This window comes from Ornithorhynchus anatinus, chromosome X5 (genome assembly GCF_004115215.2).
Source record: "Ornithorhynchus anatinus isolate Pmale09 chromosome X5, mOrnAna1.pri.v4, whole genome shotgun sequence".
NCBI lineage: Eukaryota > Metazoa > Chordata > Mammalia > Monotremata > Ornithorhynchidae > Ornithorhynchus > Ornithorhynchus anatinus.
In genome coordinates, this window is record NC_041753.1 from 54,192,445 (window position 1) to 54,211,896 (window position 19,452).

Sequence of the window (19,452 nt, forward strand, 5' to 3'; positions counted from 1 at the left end):
AATCCTGACTCCGTCACTGGTCTGCCGTGTGACCTTGGGCAATCACTTCGCTTTTCTGAGCCTCTGTTACCTCATCTGTGAAAGGGGGATTAAGACTGAGCCTCATGTGGGACACGGACTGTGTCCAACCTGATTAGCTTGCATCCACCCCAGCGCTTAGTACAGTGCCCGGCACATAGTGAGCCCTTAACAAATGCCACGGAAAGGAGGTAGGAGGGTAGAGAACAAGGCACAGGGAGGGGATTGGGACAGAGGAACAGATAGAAGGGAGAAATCCAACGAGAGACCTCCGCTTGAGAGGTAGCTGGTGAGGATATGAGGATGAAGAGTGGGAGAGAGTCGAGGCGGTAAGAGATGGGGTGGAGAGGACTTTGAGAAGTTCACGTTTGCTGGTTTCCATTTTATCAAAGAGGTAATAGGCAAGGTAATCAGGGGCAAGTCAGGGTGGGGGGGGGGGGGGACTGGAGCTTCTCCCAAGCCCAGAGCTCTCCCATCGATCAATAAATTGATAGAACTTACTGAGCACCTACGGTGAGCAGAACACTGTACTAAGTGGTGGGGAGAGTTAGGAGCAGCGTGGCCTAGTGGAAAGAGCACGGGACTGGGAGTCAGAGGGCCTGGGTTCTCATCGCGGCTCAGCCCCTTGCCTGCTGTGTGACCTTGGGCAATTACCTCACTTCTCTGTGCCTGTTTCCTCGCCTTTAAAATAGGGATTCAATGCCTGTTCTCCCCTTACTTGGCCTTTGAGCCCCGTGTGGGACAGGGGCTGTGTCTGACCCGACTGACCTGTATATACCCCAGCGCTTAGAACAGTGCTTGACCTATAGTAAGCCCTTAACATATACAATAATAATACGGAGATGCAATTCCTGCCTTCAAGGAGCTTTCACTCTAGCAGGGGATACAGACGCTGAAATGATTTACAGAAAGAAAGAAGGAAAAGTAGCTATGTTTAATGAGTTAGTGCTTAAGTAGTAGGATAAGGTGAAACGCTCCATGGTGCTATGGGTGATGGCGAGTACCCCAGTATGTAGTTAGTAAAGTGGTACTGTAAGTGAGATGGAGGGGGGCACGCACCTTGGGTGAAAGAGGGATGAATCAGGGAAGGCTTCCTGGAGGATATGTGATTTCCAAAGGGCTTTGAAGATGGGGAGAGCAGTAATATGCTGGATTTGAAGGGAAAGGGAGTTCAAAGCCTGGGGAGGCGAGTGAGCAAGAGGCTACAGGTGGGAGAGATGAGAATGCGGTTCAGAGAGTAGCTTAACTTGGGAGGGACAAAGTGAGTCGGAGTAGGCGAAAGAGATCGAAAAGGAGTGGTCAGAGAGAGAGCAATTCGAGGAGAGAGCTGTGCATGAAAAATCAATGTCAGGTAGCGTTTCTAAGAGAAGGGGGTGGTCCACAGCGTTCAAGGCTACAGAGAGGTCGAGGAGGATTAGGATGGAGTAGAGGATGTAAGATCTGACGAGAAGAACATCGGTGACCTCAGAGAGGCTGGTATCAGTGGGGTGAAGGGGGCAGAAACCAGATTGCGGTGAGTCAAGAAGGGAGTCGGAGGAGAGAAAGCTGAGGAAGCCAACTGAGGAGCTTAGGTGGATGGGAATAGAGAGGTGAGGTGATAGCTGGAGGGTACAGTGGGATCCGGAGAAGGTGTTTTTAGGATAGGGGAGACAAGAGCCTTTTTTGAAGCCAGACCGGAAGGAGCCATCAGAGAGTGAATGACTGAAGTCGGCGGTCAGAGACGGAAGAAGAGTGGCTGCAACTCTTCTCAGAAGGTGAGAGGGAATGGAGTCAGAGGTGCCGACTGGGGGTAGATTTTGTTGAGCAGATGGGAAATCTCTTGAGAGGGAACTTGGAATGAACAATTTCCCTGTGTGTGATGGTAGCTCTGCCAATGTCTCTGGGAAGTTGCAGAAGTGAATAAAATCGTAAGCTCCTTGTGGTCAGGGATGGTGTCTATTAACTCATTTGTATCACTCTTCTCCGAGCGCTTAGTACAGTGCTCTGCAAACTGGAAGTGCTCACTAAATATCACTGACTGATTGACCTCTGTTCAACTCTGAGTTCCTAGAAGCTCTGGTCCTGCAGAGACTGAGTTTCAAACAAGGGCTCATCATTAACAAGTCGTTTCCGCCTTATGCTGTCGAGTCGGGTCCGGCCCATAGCGACGTCACGGTCACGCCTCTCCAGGAACGCCCCACCTCCATCTGCAATCGTTCTGGTAGTGTATCCATAGAGTTTTCTCGGTAAAAATAGGGAAGTGACTTTACCATTGTCTCCCCCCGCACGGTATATTTGAGTCTCCGCCCTCGACCCTCTCCCATACCGCTGCTGCCCGGCAAAGGCAGAGTTTTGACTTGTAGCAGATTGTCCTCCGCTCACTAGCCACCGTCCGAGCTAGGAATGGAATGGATATGCCTCTGCTTGACTCTCCCTCCAGAAATCGGGACTGGTAGAGTGCTGGAAACTCCCCAGGTATGACTCTGAGAGGGACATTAGCGAGCAAAAACTCCTCACTGTTGGCTTCAGAGCTCTCCATCACCTTGCCCCCTCTCACCCCACCTCCCTTCTCTCCTTCTACAGCCCAGCCCGCACACTCCGCTTCTCTGCCGCTCACCTCCTCACTGTGCCTCCTTCTCGCCTGTTCCGCTGTCGACTCCTGGCCCACCTCTTACCTCTGGCCTGGAACGCCCTCCCTCCTCACATGCACCAAACTAACACGCTTCCCCCCTTCAAAGCCCTGCTGAAAGCTCACCTCCTCCAGGAGGGCTTCCCAGACTGAGCCCCCCTTTCCCTCTGCTCCTCCTCCCTTTCCCATCGCCCTGACTCCCTTCCTCTTCTCTACCTCCCTCCCCGCCCCACAGCCCTTGTATATATGCACATATTTATTATTCTATTAGTGATGTGTATAGATCTATAATTATGTTTGTTTATATTGATGCTATTGATGCCTGTCTACTTGTTTTGTTTTGTTGTCTGTCTCCCCTCTTCTAATAATGATGATGGCATTGGTTAAGCGTTTACTATGTGCAAAGCGCCGTTCTAAGCGCCGGAGAGGATACAAGGTGATCAGGTTGTCCCACGTGGGGCTCACAGCCTTAATCCCCATTTTACAGATGAGGTCACTGAGGCCCAGAGAAGTTAAGTGACTTGCCCAGAGTCACACAGCTGACAGGCGGCTGAGCCGGGATTTGAACCCATGACCTCTGGCTCCCAGTAATAATAATGTTGGCATTTGTTAAGCGCTTACTATGTGCAGAGCACTGTTCTAAGCGCTGGGGTAGATACCGGGTCATCAGGTTGTCCCACGTGAGGCTCACAGTCTTCATCCCCATCTTGCAGATGAGGTAACTGAGGCACAGAGAAGTAAAGTGACTTGCCCACAGTCACGCAGCCGACAGGTGGCGGAGCCGGGACTCGAACCCGTGACCTCGGACTCCCAAGCCCGTGCTCTTTCCGCTGAGCCACGCTGCTAGACTGTGAGCCCATTGTTGGGCAGGGATCGTCTCTATTTGTTGCTGAATTGTACTCTCCAAGTGCTCAGTACAGAGCTCTGCACGCGGTAAGCGCTCAACAAATACGATTGAATGAATGAATGAAATGCTCAAGTATTAATGACTGACTGAGGGGGTCATACCTCTAGTTTCAGCGGTAGGCACCATATTCATTAATGAATTAGGCTTATTATTAATCATTACCGTCAGTTCCTCCTAAAGCCAAGAAAGAGAACAAAACACTCCGGGAGTTACCTGTTATTCTATTTATTTTGTTAATGAAATGTACATCGCCTCGATTCTATTTAGTCGCCATTGTTTTTACGAGACGTTCTTCCCCTCGACTCTATTTATCGCCACCGTTCCCGTCCGTCCGTCTCCCCCGATCGGACCGTGAGCCCGTCAAACGGCAGGGACCGTCTCTATCTGTTGCCGACTTGTTCATTCCAAGCGCTTAGTACGGTGCTCTGCACATAGTAAGCGCTCGATAAATACTATTAATGAATGAATGAATGAATGAATGAATGAATTCTGTCTTGGGTGATTTGACATTCTCTTGGCAACCAGGGCAGCCCTAAATGGACTTCTCCCAGGCCCCTGAATCCAACATTAGTGTTTCCATAGTCAACCAATAAATCAGTGATACTTAATGCTTACCGTATGCGGGGCACTCTACGAAGCACTTGGGAGAGTAGAATATAACAGAGTCGGAAGGCACGTTCCCCGCCCACAAGGAGCATACGGTCTGGAGGGCGAGACGGACGTTAAAATCAATTATGGACATTAATCTATCAGTGGTATTTATCGAGTGTTTACTGTATGCAGAGCACCGTACTGAGCTCTTGGGAGAGTAATAGTAATAATAATAATGGTATTTGTTAAGCGCTTACTATGCGCCAAGCACCGTTCTAAGCGCTGGGACAGATACAAGGTGATCAGGTTGTCCCACGTGGGGCTCACGGTCTTATTCCCCATTTTCCAGATGAGGTAACTGAGGCACGGAGAAGTGAAGTGACTTGCCCGAAGCCACACAGGTGACAAGTGGCGGAGCCGGGATTAGAACTCACGACCTCTGACTCCCAAGCCCGGGCTCTTCCCACGAAGCCACGCTGCTTCTGCCGAACAGAGTTGCTAGACACAATTCCCGCCCTCAGGAATCAGTGGGGAATTAAATCATCTCAAATGATTGACTATCTTATTCCCAAGAGTGGTTTGAGCACTACCTCGGCAGAAGCGCTGGCCCAGATCATTCTTTTCAGGTTTTCACCCGTCCGAATTCACGAACCAGTTGAACCCCACCGCCAAGGGTTGAAATTTGGTGAACTTCTTTGTACCCATCATTAGCACTTCTGGCACATGATAAGCGCTTACTTTGTGCCAGGCAGTGTAGTAAGCGCTGGAGTAAACACAAGCTAATCAGGTTGGACATCGTCTATGTCCCGCATGGGGCTCCCATAATGAATTCCTGTTTTACAGATGAGGTAACTGAGGCAGAGAGAAATTAAGGAACTTGACCAAGATCCCTCAACAGATAAGTGGCAGAAGCTGATTTAGAACCCAGGTCCTCCTGACTCCCAGGCCCGTGCTCTATCCACTGGGCCATGCCGCACTATTGCATATATGACTATTTAATTGTTCCTTCAGCTATTTATCTTAACTCCTCTATTTGTAAATGTCTTTTTCCCCTGTGTAAGCTCCTTGTGTAACTTCTTCCCGGACTGAGCCCCGCCTTTCCCTCTGCTCTTCCCCCTTCCCCTCAGCACTGTGCTCATTTGTATATATTAATTATTACCCTATTTATTTTGTTAATGAGGTGTACATCTCCTTGATTCTCTTTATCTTGATGTTGCCTTGTTTTTGTTTGGCTCCGTTTTGCTCGGCCGTCTGTCTCCCCCGTTTAGACTGTGAGCCCGTCACTGGGCAGGGATTGTCTCTGTTGGCGACCTGTACATTCCAAGCGCTTGGTACAGTGCTCTGCACATAGTAAGCGCTTAATAATTGCTATTGAATGAATGAACTTCTTTATTTGGCACTTCCCAATTGCTTCCGCGTAGCGCACGGCCCTGGGTGGATGCTCAATAAACAGAAAATGCACCTACAACTATTTTGGGAGTGCGGGCCTTCCTGTTCTGGTCACTTTAAGTGCACCACTTACGGGAAATGTGAACATGTTTTATCTTTCAATTTCAGGTTGTCAGTTTTTCAAACTTCAAATCATTTTCCTCTCCGAAGGTACCTGCAATTATATGCTGTAGGAAAAGGGCAAGTCAGTGAAACCTCGAACCTATTCTTGCTCCGTTGTTTTGTAAATCCGTGGGGGCGGAACAAGAGAAGGAGGCCGAAATTGCAGCCGGAAGATTTAGATGGGAGGTAAACAAAGAGCTTCCTGACGGTGGCAGGCTGAGGTACAGGAACAGTTTTTTGATCATCAGTCGGTGGTATTTAGAGTGCTTATTGCAGGCAGAGCTCTGTAGTAAGTGCTTGGGGGACTAGAGTATAACAGACTTGGTCAACATGGACCCTGCCCACAAGGGGGTTGTTAAGAATTCCGATATTTGCTAAGCGCTTACTACGTGCCAGGCACTCTACTGAGCGCTGGGGTGGATACAAGCAAATCGGGTTGGACACGGTCCTTGTCCTACACGGGGCTCACAGTCCTCAATCCCCATTTTACAGATGAGGTAACTGAGGCCCAGAGAGGTGAAGCGACCTGCCCAAGGTCACACAGCAGACAAGAGGCGGAGCCGGGATTAGGACCCCTGACCTTCTGACTCCCCGGCCCGTGCTCTATCCACCGCGCCATGCTTCCGAAGGGTCTCTATCCTTGGCTGTCTTTATGACCCCCTCTAAATCAGCCCGGCCTGGAGGTGGACTAGGGCTTAGGACTGAACCGTGCCTAGAACAACAACACCGTGGGAGCTCTGTAAATACCAGCTGGTGAGAAGAACCTCCGGCGCTATGGGTCTGCATAATCCCTCACGAGCGCAAGCAGAGATGTTACGGGGTGCCGAGAGAGCGTGCCGTCAGAAGAGCAGGCTCTTAGTGCTGGGTGCTAGTTAACACTGAGATGCACCAACGTTTGACCCTTTGGGAGATATTTTACTGAGCACGGTATTCGCCTCAGTTACTATTCTCTGGCTGGGAAGTCCACAGATTAAATGCACTGTATCAGAAAAAAGAAACATTCATTCATTCATTCAGTAGTATTTATTGAGCGCTTACTATGTGCAGAGCACTGGACTAAGCGCTTGGAATGTATAAATCGGCAACAGATAGAGACAGTCCCTGCCCACTGACGGGCTTACGGTCTAATCGGGGGACACGGACAGACGAGAACGATGGCGATAAATAGAGTCGAGGGGAAGAACATCTCATTAAAACGATAGCAAATAAATAGAATCAGGGTGATGTACATCTCATTAAACAAAATAAATAGGGAGATGAAGATAGATACGGTTGAGCGGACGGGTACGGTGCCGAGGGGAGGGGACGGGAGAGGGGGAGGAGCAGAGGGAAAGGGGGGAGAAGAGGGTTTAGCTGCGGAGAGGTGGGGGGGGGGGCGGGTAGAGGGAGCAGAGGGGAAAGGGGGGAGCTCAGTCTGGGAAGGCCTCTCGGAGGAGGTGAGCTTTAAGTAGGGATTTGAAGAGGGGAAGAGAATGAGTTCGGCGGAGGCGAGGAGGGAGGGCGTCCCGGGACCGCGGGAGGACGCGGCCCGGGGGTCGACGGCGGGACGGGCGAGACCGAGGGACGGCGAGGAGGCGGGCGGCGGAGGAGCGGAGCGTGCGGGGCGGGCGGCGGAAAGAGAGAAGGGAGGAGAGGTGGGAAGGGGCGAGGTGATGGCCAGCCTCCAAGCCTAGAGTGAGAAGTTTTTGTTTTGTGCGGAGGTTGATAGGCAGAACGTGCTCTCCTCCGATGTGTTTTTTTGCCAGAAAGGGGTGACTTGACCGAATCAAACCATGATAGGGATTGAGCACCTACTGTGGGCTAAGCACTCTGCTAAGGACTTGGGACGGTACAACAGAAGCCCAAGACACAAGTTTCCTGCCTTCACGGATCTTACAATTCAACGGAGGAGACGGGTAGTCGGTCAGTCAATCGTATTTACTGAGCGCTTACGGTGGGCAGCCCGCTGTACGCTGTACTAAGTGCTTGGCAGAGGACACTGTTACAGACACGTTGCTGACCCACAGAGAGCTGGCAGTCTAGATGGGGCAAAATAGACACGATTTGCAAGTAGAGTGAGAGCGAGGAAATGGCAGATCATAACACAAGTATATCAGGACGAAATGGTTGAATGAATAATCAGATGCCCAAATCGATACGCGAATACACACGTACATGACTGCTGAGGATAGAAATAAAAAGCATATATGCTCAGGATAGGAGTGTTGAGAACCGATCGGGGAAAGCTTCCTGGAGGAGGAGGGGCGAATTCAAACAAGCAATCTAGCGGAGGGAGAGTGAAAGGTCACACTCAGTCCAAGTGAATTTCCAGGATGCCACTAATTGTCCTACCCTGAAGAGTGTTGCTACGAGATTAATTATATACCGTGAACTGCAGAGAGCACACGAGGAGCTCATCTTCCGAGAAACGGCAAGCTCCCTGGCATCGGCCGGATACGATTCGCAAGGTTTGACGCTGATCGGAGCCTTAGTAAAGCAGGAGGCTGAAAATGGCAAGTGAAGTGTGAAATCTAGGTTGAGAAAATAAATATATTTGCTGGTCTCTTCTCCTCCGCTTTACGGGAACTTAAACTGTTTGTATCAGCCCTAGACCCCGTCGGTTCATTCTTCATGCAACAGTTATTTTTTAAGAAGAGAAATGCTCCACTAGAAGCTAAGGGCTAAGTAAGCAACTGTAATTGCTGATCACAGAAGGGGGAAATCATTCTTCAAGAGCGAGAGAAACAGTTACTTGTAGAACATTTGAAGATCTCCATCCCTTCATCATAGGTAAAACATCAAGGGAACCAAGAGATTTTTCTTTACATCCCTTTCTGCCATTTTGGCTTCTTTCTGCACTGCGCACTTTGGACTGGATCCAGTTGTTCCTACAGGAATCTTGCGGTGTTTCTCCCTCGCAGTTTCCAATAAAAACCCTGCAAATATCTGCACAGATGAGAATTCTACTGCCTTGCCTAGTTTGATGTTTCCCGAGTTTTATTTCCAAAGAACTTTAGGCTCCTTCCCCTTCTCTGATCTCTCCTCCAAGTAGAATGATTTGTTGAGGCCACATGTAGGAAATTTACTTTAGTAAGGGAACCGGTTGGTGTTTGTGGTAGGTCCCAGTCACTGCTGAGCCTCCAACTTCCTTCCTTCGTGACTGGTTCTGCGAAGAGATGCAAAGGTTTTATGGCTTCCTGTGCAGATTACTTCTAGGAAGACAAAGTTGTAGGAGTGCTCAAGAGCTCGATCAGTGGTATTTACCGAGCGTTTACAGAGCACCGAATTAAGCGCTTGAGCGAGCACGATACGACAGAGTTGGTAGACACGTTCCCTGTCCCTGATGAGCTTACAGTCCAGAGGGGGGAGGTGGACATTAATATTAATAAATAACTTATAGATAACGTACATAAGTTCTGCGGAGTGAATACCAAATGCCCAAAGGGTAAGGAGGTATCTTTCAAAGGCCGCAAATTCCCTTGGAGAAAGGCATCGAAGATGAATAGACAACACGCACAAGAAAGCACCCTAAATCCTTCTGGATAAACTGGTGGAACTTGGACTGGATTATCAGTCATATTTATCGAGTACTTACTGTGTGCAGAGCACTGTACTGAGCGCTTGGGAGACTACAGTATGAATGAATGAATACAATATAACAGACTTGGTTGACACATTCCCTGCCCACAGTGAGATTACAGTCTAGAGGAATTCGTCGGTGAGCAGTGAGGAGGTTTTTTTGGTGTTTGGTTTTTTTTTTCCCCCATGAGATTTCATTTCTGTCAGCCCGGGAGTCAGGCCTGGGAATGAGTGGATAGACCTCGGGCCTGGGAATCAGAAGGTCCTAGTTTCTAATCCTGGCTCTGCCACTTATCTGCCGTGTGAACTTGGACAAGTCACTTCACGTCTCTGTTCCTCAGTTACCACATCTGTCAAATGGGGATTAAAACTGTGAGCCCCACGTGGGGACAAGGACTGCGTCCGACCAGATCAGCTTGTATTTACCCCAATGCTTAGTACAGTGCCTGGCACATAGTAAGCGCTTAAAAAATACCATAAAAAATGAGAATACCTGAATTCTTGCTTAACTCTGGCCTGGTCACTCGTTAGGCGGCCTCAAGTGAAACAGGAGGTTACCTGAGTCCTCACTGCCGTGGGCCAGGGCTTGCCAACCTTCTTGGCTGTGTTTAATAACCTTTCTCCACTTGTCCACGGTCCCTGGGACACCTGCTTGCCATTCTGGTGAAAGAATTTTTTTTTTTTCGGACCTACAGTCTTCATCCCTATTATGTTTTGAAATTGTGACTTTTCGGGACTTTTCGGGTTCATGAGGCTTGGCCATTCCAGCTGTATAGAGATACACCCAGCTCTCCTATAACATGGGGATTGTGTTCTTCCAAAGCTCTGCATTCATCAATCATATTTATTGAGGAATTAATATGTGCAGAGCACTGTTCTAAGCACTTGGGAGAGTACAATATAAAGGGAAACTTGTGTTATAATATTCGTGGCGTCAGAGGCCATGCCCACACGGACAAGGTGGTTTATCTGACACAGTGGCATGCTGTTTTGTCTTTGGGGTGAGGATTGCCGGGTGAATATTCCCTATTTTCTAACAAAGTTCTAGCTAAGCTTGTAGTAAAAACGTGTATTCTGGCAGAATTGGCAGCTGCTAGCCCGGTTTATCTGAAGGTTGCTATTTACATGTCCAGTTTTAGTAGAGTTACAGAACCGGAGGGGATTCAGGTGTCCACAACAATCAGTCAATCGTATTTATTGAAAAGAAGCAGTTCATTTAGATGTGGGTTCCATAGTTGTTAGGTAGGGGGCTACAAGACACTATATTCTCTGCCAAATGATAAACCCTAGGATCCACAGTGATCGCCATTTTCCACAAAAATATGTTTAAGTAAATCTTAATCCATAAAGGACAGTGCACACTTTCCCCTCTCTCAATTGACGTAAAACCTGAGCTTTCACTCACCCTTCTTTCCTGGCCTCTGTAAACTCTGTCTAGATGGCATGCCTCCATTTTACTGTTTCCCTTCCCCTTTCTCTTTCCTCTGGCTTAGCTGGAAATGAGAGCATCCTTAAGGCGCCGTGGATATAACTTCCGGTCTCCATTTCACACACCTCGTTGGCCAATGTGGCCCGGGTGACGGGTAAGGTGGCCGATGATGGGATGGTTTCGATCTCTCAAACTCCGCGCATCTTGCTTCCTCTCCCCACCTCCCTTCGCCCTTTTGAAGTCCAGCCCGTCCAGTCAGTTGTTTCCTAGGAGTTGTCTCCAATTCAGACATTCGGAACACTTGGCTGAGACCTAGAGAGAAAAATGTCTATTTTATGTGTTTGGCTATATTTTAATATAGTATGCTAAATAACGCACCAAATATATCAATGTATATTTATGTACTTTCATATATAAAGCAGAAATGGTTTCTTGGGGCCTTTACAATATACGGCTATTCGAATATATTTTATACATTGATAGACATACATTCTATGTCACATAATTAATATCGTACGTGCAATCTCTGTATATACGCACACCCATGCATAAGGTTTCCCAGTATCTGTAGTTCAGACCTCTTTTTCCTTTTGCGCTCCACCTTCCTCTCCTTTCTCCCCATCTCTCCTCCCACCACTTTGGACGCGCGCTATCCCTACAGCTAAGGTGGTTTCAGAGCAAGCGGGGTCTTCTGAGGAAATGGGAACTCCATTTTGTCAGACAGTCAATGCTGCATTTGAGTACCTGCTGTGAATGAAGCACTGTTCGAGGCTCCCGCGAAATGAAAGCCTCTCTCTCTGTGGAGAGAGACATTTTTTGAAGGGACCTACTTCAATCGGAGACCCGGCGCTTTTGAAAACTGGCTTCACTGCTAAAAGTCCACCTTCACCTGGAGTTACACCAGCCTCACTTAGCCTCTACTGAGCTGCACACATGATCTAAATGTGTTTCAGGCCTTGGGATTTGCACGGGCAAATGGGGAAGACAAGATTAGCCATTTCAAAGATTACATTTAAAAAAGGTCACAGCTGGGAATAGCTGGGTCCTCATTACCCCAATTCTGAGCTCCTCTATGTAGGTCAGGAGATTGAGTTTCTCCTATTGTTTGTAGTTTAGAACCAAAAAAAGCTAAACCCTATAGAAGCAGATTTTGTATTCATTTCACAAACTCATTTCACTCAATCAACAAGTCATAAACTGGGAAGTGTTCGAGAATGGAGGAAGCCACACTTGAATGTTGTTGTTTATACTGAGTCTCCTCTTATGTTTATAGAGCATCTGTCATGCTAAAGGACTTTGCGAACTATATTTAGCATATGAATGCGTCACTTCAATCATCTTTGAAACGCAAACACCTTGAGGCTAGAACATATCTATTTTAAGAGCACAGGGTACCTTGGCATTATGATACGGGGGGGAGGAAGGGGGCAAAATATTGTGTAGCTTGATTATTTGAAATGAAGGGGAAAGTAATATCTGCCACGGCTCTACAAGGTGGAGTGGTGAACTGGCTCGCCACGGCCTGCAACTCCCCAGGATCCTACGACTTGCCTGAGGTCACACGGCAGACAGGTGGCAGAGCCGGGATTAGAACCCAGGTCCTTCTGCCTCCCAGGCCCGTGATCTACCTACCCACTAGGCCCCGCTGCTTCTCTGTGCCTCATTTACCTCACCGGTAAAGTGCGGACTGAATACCTCTTCTCCCTCCCGCTTTAACCGTGAACCTCGTGAAGAACCAGACAGTAAGCCCGATCAGACTGTGCGCCCGTCAGAGGGCAGGGACCGTCTCTACCTGTTACCGATTCGTACATTCCAAGCGCTTAGTACAGTGCTCTGCACATAGTAAGCGCTCAATAAATAAATACTATTGAATGTGTCCGTCCTGTCTTGTAGCTACCTCAGTGCTTGACGCTTACTAAGTGCGTAACAAGTACCGCAATTATTAAAACAGTCCAGCGCTTAGAACAGTGCTTTGCACATAGTAAGCGCTTAACGAATGCCATCATTATCATTATTATTATTATTATTGTTTCACGGTCCTTTCCTTCTAGGATTAGGGTCTTGGACAAGCTGGCAAGTCACGGATGAACAGGCCCACAAATAAACATAGATGACGTATAAAAGTTAGGCTTCGGGCCTTCCACCACTTGACTCCCCTTTGCCTAAGGTGCTGGGTTTTGGTGCTTCAGCACGGTATTGGCAACTCACCCCGTCAGTGGCACCAGTTCATAAAATACCTTGTGTGTGCACTTCGCAGTGTATCTCACCCCTTCTTGCCTCCCCAGCAGTCGCACTCCGTGTTCCTGCGTTCGGTCGTGATTAGTGAGCGCGATATAGGTTAGACGTGGTCCCTGTCCCTCAGGGGGCTCCCAATTTAACAACGAGAAGGGAACGAGGAGACTGGCCACAGATCCATTAGGGAAACAGCACGGCCTTGTGGATAAAGCAACCGAGCAGAGGACCTCGGTTCTAGTCTCGGTTCTGCTGCTCGTCCCCTCCGTGGCCTTGGGTAAGTCACTTAACTTCTTCGTGCCTCAGTTTTCCCAACTGCAAGATGGGGGTTCGTAACCGTTCTCCTGCCTACTTAGACTCTGAGCCCCATGTGAGACGGGGACGGTGGCCAGCCTGATGAACTCGCATCGACCCCAGCGCTCAGAACAGTGCTTAACACAGAGTAAGCACTTAGCAGATACTGTTAAAAAAGAGAGTTAAAAGCGGAACACTAAGAAGATATCTAAAAACCAAAACAAAGAGCTGTAGACTGTAACCTCACTGTGGGTGGGGAACGTGTCTACCAACTCTGGTGTGTTGTGCTCTCCCGAGTGCTTAGTACAGTGCTCTGCACACACGGTAAGCGCTCAGCACGGGGCTGGAAGGCAGAAGGTCATGGGTTCTGATCCCGGCTCCTCTGCTTGTGTGACCTTGAGCCGGTCACTTCACTTCTCTGTGCCTCAGTCACCTCATCTGTAAAATGGGGATTGAGACTGTGAGCCCCACGCGGGACAGGGACTGTGCCCAACCCCATTAGCCTGGATCCACCCCAGCCCTCGGTACAGTGCCTGGCACATAGTAAGCGCTTAACCCATACCATTGTTATGATTAATAATAAATGCAATCGATTGAATTGTGGCTAGAGCGCAGAATTCCCAGCTCCTCGGTGCTCCGAGCCCACAGTCGCCACCGCAGCTCCGGCGAGGGCTCCGGCGGCAGCCGCCACAGCCTTCCCGAGGTCTTGTGGAGGCGGCGCCAGGCTGGGCAGCTGCCCTTTTCTGTCCCGCCGGTCTGGTGGAAGGCGGGGCAGGATGGAGGCTCCTCGCCGATGCGGAGGAGAAGCAGCGCGGGATCTCGGGCGGGCAGCGGGGAGGTCAAGGAGAGGAGTTTGCCGAGGCCCCTGGGAGCACGAGGGGATCGGCAGGTACCCCGAGGGGTCACACGGCCGGCAGCTTATGTCCACGGGGGCGGGCTGTGGTGCCCAGGGCACGCTGGCGCCCGGAGGACACTGGTGGAGCGGTGGGGAGAGGTCCAGTTCATCACGTTGGACTTAGGCTATGAAACTCTTGATTCCGCCTGCCAGCTAGGCGGGCAAAAAATGGAGCCCGCTCATTAACTCTGGGACCGCAGGGGTGGAGTAGTTATAGTTATTATTATCATTACTGATACACCTGTATGCTGTTCCCTCTGCTTCAGATGCTCTCTCCGTTCCCCTTCATCAGACCTCCCCACCTTCAAAACTCGGCTAAAAGCCACTTCTCCTGGGAAACCTTCCCCAGAGTAATCCTACCTGACCCTTACTGTGCTAATCAACCCCGCTACACCCTGGGTGGGTCTCGACTGAGAACCGAGCCAACCGGCCGCATGTTGATGAACTAAAAATACTTACGATGCAATGGCTTGCAGATGAATTTATCTCGGGCTCTGTTCTTCCGCAGGGTCCCTGAGACCCTCTTGCGTTTCTGGACCATTTCCCGCCTTAAAGGGAAACTATGCCCAAACCCCCTGACTTTCGGGTATATGTCTGTAAGTCAGGCGTACTGCATGGGTTTCTGAATTTTGTGTTTTTCTGTTACTTCCACGTTCTCCCTACCACTCGGACTGGATGCCCCATATGGGAGAGGGGTTGGGTCTGACCTTATCATCTTGTATCTACCCCAGCGGTCGATTCGGGGCCTGTCACATAGTAATCGCTTAACAAATCTCACTATTATTATTCATAATAATGATAGCGTTTGTTTAGTGCTTACTATGTGCCAGACACTGGGGTAGGATACAAGCAAATGGGGTTGGACACAATCCCTGTCTCACGTGGAGCTCACAGTCTCCATCCCCATTGTACAGATGAGGTAGCTATAACCCCATTATAGCGCACTTTTCCAAGCGTTTAGTACAGTGCTCTGCACTCAGTAAGCACTCAATAAACGCGATAGATCGAGGAGGAACCTCCAAATTCTGCCTCATCAACGGAAGCAATAATAAGGACCTTCATGTTTCCTTTCATCTTCGACTGGCTTGTCCCCTTGAGGGTCCCTGCAAAGATGATTGGGAGGGAAGCGTAGAATGCTAGTCATAGAACTGAAGGTTCTGGAGAGATGTTGAGAGTTCATCTGATTAATCCATCCCGCTGCTTTCAGAAAGAACACTTCAGTTCACTCGACGACGCTGCTGATGTAAAGACTGCGTCTGTGAGTGGGAGTAACGGTAAAAAAACCTTTTCTGGCCCTCTGCCGTCTGGTGGGGTTTTGGCTTGGTCTGTCCTGCAGCGAACAGGATAACATAATTGCACACATCCTTTCCCCTGAAATGTGTCCATTAATTCCCTGCCCGGTGCTTAATCACCTATTTGATATGTATGAGAACGAATTCTTACTACTTCTGTGTTATTTGTGTCCGTAATAAGGAATATTTCCGACCTTTGTTTCTGGTGCAGATTTGCACGCTCCAGCCTGTCTAGGGAAATTTATTTTGGTCCTTCGAAAATAGGAACGATCATTTAATGTCCTTTTTCTTCTCGGCCACTTGGAACATCAAATCAGCCAAGTGTCATTCTCAAGTTCAGAATCTGAATTTTAAAGTGACACCCAACTCATCTTGATATTCCAAGTGGAGCAGGGAAAAGTGGAAGTCAATCATGCAGTGGATTTTTTACAATTTGGTTTGCATTTTTTAGGAGTGACAAAGGAGAGAATTTTCGGGAAGCCACCTCTTTCACGATGGCTTCACTACAGAGAACGCTGACACCTTTGCTCTTTCCAGCGACCCTAAGAGCTGGATTCGTCGTCGTATCATCCGACACCCAGAAGCCCTTGCAATTGGCATCGGAATCATTTGTCGGGTGCCTTGTACGTATGTGGTGTTGTCCTGGGTGTTACCCAGACCAGCTCCTCAAGTGGGGCCACCCAAATATTTTGGTAGATAATTCCGACCCAGTCGGCAAATCCAAACGTAAGGTGTTTTTCTCGAAAATGATCTCTTCCCTTTTTCGTACTGCATTTTGCACTGTCCTGGATGTCACCTGCTCCAAGTCGCCGACCGCTATTCGTCTAAACTGGAGAAGGGATTGCTGCAGCCGAGGCCGAAGCAAAATATTCCGTGAGCACCATTCAATCCGTGGCATCTACTGGGCGGTGAGTGTGCGCAGAATCCTGGGCTAAGCACTTGGGAGAGGACAGTGCCACAGAGGCGTTAGACACATTCCCTCCCCACAGCGAGCTTACAGTCTAGAGGGCAACTGCCCTCGTCTACCGTACCTGCAGCCGAGAGGCTCACATTTCCACAGGCTGGAGCCGACGTCACCAGCCTACTCCTCCAAACCCTGTGGTGACTTCCCGTTGCCCCTCACATCAGGTGGAAAATACCAACCACGGACTTCAAGGCTCTCCACCAGTTGGTTCCCTCTTGCCTCCGAGCTGCCCTGTACTGCGCCCCTCATACTCTCCTCCCGGCCCACGCTGACCTCCTCAGTTTCTCCTGAACACGACTCCCTCGTCTCAAGCCACCATCTAGTCAGTCGGTCAGTCATTCGGATTTATTGAGTGCTTACCGTGAACAGAGCACTGTACTAAATGCTCGGGAGAGTATGCTATAACGATAGACAGACACGTTCCCTGCCCACAAGGAGCTTACGGTCTAGAGGGGGAGACAGACGTTAATACGAAGAAGTAAATTGCGGTTATGTGCGTGAGTTCCGTGGGGCCGGAATAGAGGGGAATGAATAAAGGGAGCAAGTCAGAGCGATGCAGAAGGGAGTGGGAGAAGAGGAAAGGAGGGCTTAGGCAGGGAAGGCCTCTCGGAGGAGATGTGCCTTTAATTAGACTTTTAAAGGTTCTTCCCTCCTGCAGTGGTCTGCTCCTTCCCTTTGGCAAAGCAGGCTCCACCCTTCAAAAGCTCTACATAAAAACCCACCCTCTTGCCAAATACTCCCCCAGATTCATCCCCCCTTTACTGTTACCGGTCTCACCACTCACACCAAACATCTCCACAGTTTTTGTTTATTTGGGTGTGTTTCTGAATAAATTCCTATCTTACACTTTTATCTGAACGCATTTTAATCGGGGCTTAATCTCCTTCCTCTGTGAAGTTGCAGACCCCGGGGGAGGGACCATGTTTTATTGTAGAATCCTTCTCAGCACCTACTACAGAACTTCACGGCGAGTAGACGTTCATCTGATACTAGTGATGAGTTGGAGAGGCAGTTCTGGCCTTTTAGGAGCTTAGAATCCAAGACTCGCAACCCTGACTTACGCGACCATAGAAGAAAGACACGTGGACTTCAAGTCTAACCAATAGATGTATAAATTCAAAAAAGTCCAGTATGGTATCTCCATTTGGGAGAATGTGATTAATCGGCAATTTACCCACTCTTTGAGCCCAATTTACAAATGGTTTGTTTTAACTTGCTGTTACGGTCTTGGGCTGTGTGAAAAATTAAAACAGTGTTAAAGCCCAATTACTCAACCCATTTTTCTGATTATTTGTGAATTCTGACTCAAATGAAGCAAATGCCTAGTTAACCAGCGATGAATAAATATAACCGTAAATAAGAATTACCACTAATCTCCAAATTTAGTTTAATTTCAGGCCTGTGGAAACTTTTTGTAAATTCGATTAATTTAGTCCACTTATGCCTATTTGTTTTACCCTGTCTTCTGTTAATTGGAACATGTCTAATTTGTGTAAAATACATCACCGTGCTAATGTGGCTGGTGTATGCCCGGTCTCGTCTCTGCGTATCCAGCACATTGGACTTAATCTCCAAAACTCTTGATTCCACCTGCCAGCTGGTCAGGAAACAATGGAGTCCACGCATTAGCCCTGGGACCTCAGGGGTGGAGTTGTTATATAATAATTAGTATTATCACTGTTATGATGATGATTACCATATTGTATTTGTTAAGCGCTTACTACATGTCGAGCACCGTTGCAAGTGCCGGGCTAAATACAAGTCAGACACAGTCCCCGTCGCACTTGGGGCTTGCGGCTTAAGTAGGAGGGCAGTTGAGGAAACTGAGGTCGGGAGAAGTGAAGTGACTTGGCCAAGGTCACCCGGCGGATAAGTGGCAAAGCTGGGATTAGAAAGCAGGTCTTCCGACTCCCAGTCCCATGCTCTTTCCACTAGGCTACGCTGCTTCTCCTTGTTCCGGACTTGGAAGGGTCAGAGGTGGGTGGGGATCCACTCCATCGTTATTATTATCTGCAGCAGCAGCATTTACTGAGGTGCTACTTCGTATGGAGTCCTGAATCAGGCACGTGGGGACAACCCATCAATCACTGGCATTTACTGAGCACCTACTGTGTGCAGAGCGCTGTTCTAAGTGCTCGGGGGAGTACGGTTCAACAGAATTAGCCGACGGGTTCCCTGCCCAAATTGAGCTTACAGTCCGAAAGGCCCCCCGACCTGGCTTTCTGAGGCAGCAGAGCCCAGCTGAGATTAGGCAGCCCTTCCGGAGGAGTGGTACGGGACGAGGAATGCTAGAGGAGGTCAAAGGAAAGGGGGGTGCTGTGAGAGCACGGGCTTGGGACTCAGCGGGCTTGGGTTCTAATCCCGCCTCTGCCACTTGTCTGCCGTGTGACCAAACCGCTTAACTTCTGTAGGCCTCAGTTACCTCGTCTGTAAAATGGTGATTGAGACCAAGTCCCACGTAGGACAAGCTGATTACGTTGTATCTCCCCCAGTGCTTGGAACAGTGCTTGGCACGTAGTATGTGCTTAACAAAATACCGTAATTATTATTATTATTTACGATCGCAACCTGGATTTGGGGGGGGGGGGTTTCGTTCATTGGAGAAAAGGAGGGAAGATGAGGGAAAAAGACAGGAGTGAGGAAGGGAGGTGGAGGAGAAGGTGGAAAAGAAGGAGACTAGCAGCAGAGGGTGATGCGAGGCAGAGCGGTTTAGTGGAAGGAGCAGGGACTTGGGAATCGAAGGACCTGGGTTCCAACCCTGGTTCCGCCACTGTCTGCTCTGTGACCGAGGGCAAGTCACTTACCTGCTCTGTGACTCAGTTTCTTCATCTGTAAAATGGGGATTCAATACCTGTTCTCTTTCCAACTTGGACCGAGAGCCCCGTGTGCACAGAGACTGTGTCTGATTTGATTGTTTGGTATCTGCCCCAGAGCTTAATTCAGTGCTTGGCACACTGTAAGCACCTAACAAATATCACCATCATTATTATTATTGACGGTCCCAAGCGAGGGAGGGAGAGAAAATGATGATGGGAAGAGTTGCGGTTGCCTGATTCTTCAATCACCCTCAATCAAATAGCCAAATGGGGGCTTGAAATATTCATAATCAGACT

General features: G+C 48.9%; 1 non-coding gene across 1 annotated transcript; it reads right to left on the bottom strand.

The window, feature by feature from the left end:
• Positions 1-2,352: 2,352 nt before the first annotated feature.
• On the bottom strand, positions 2,353-2,490 carry LOC114808574. The gene has a single exon (XR_003756420.1). It is a non-coding gene; the product is annotated as a small nucleolar RNA SNORA7 (small nucleolar RNA).
• Positions 2,491-19,452: the final 16,962 nt, after the last annotated feature.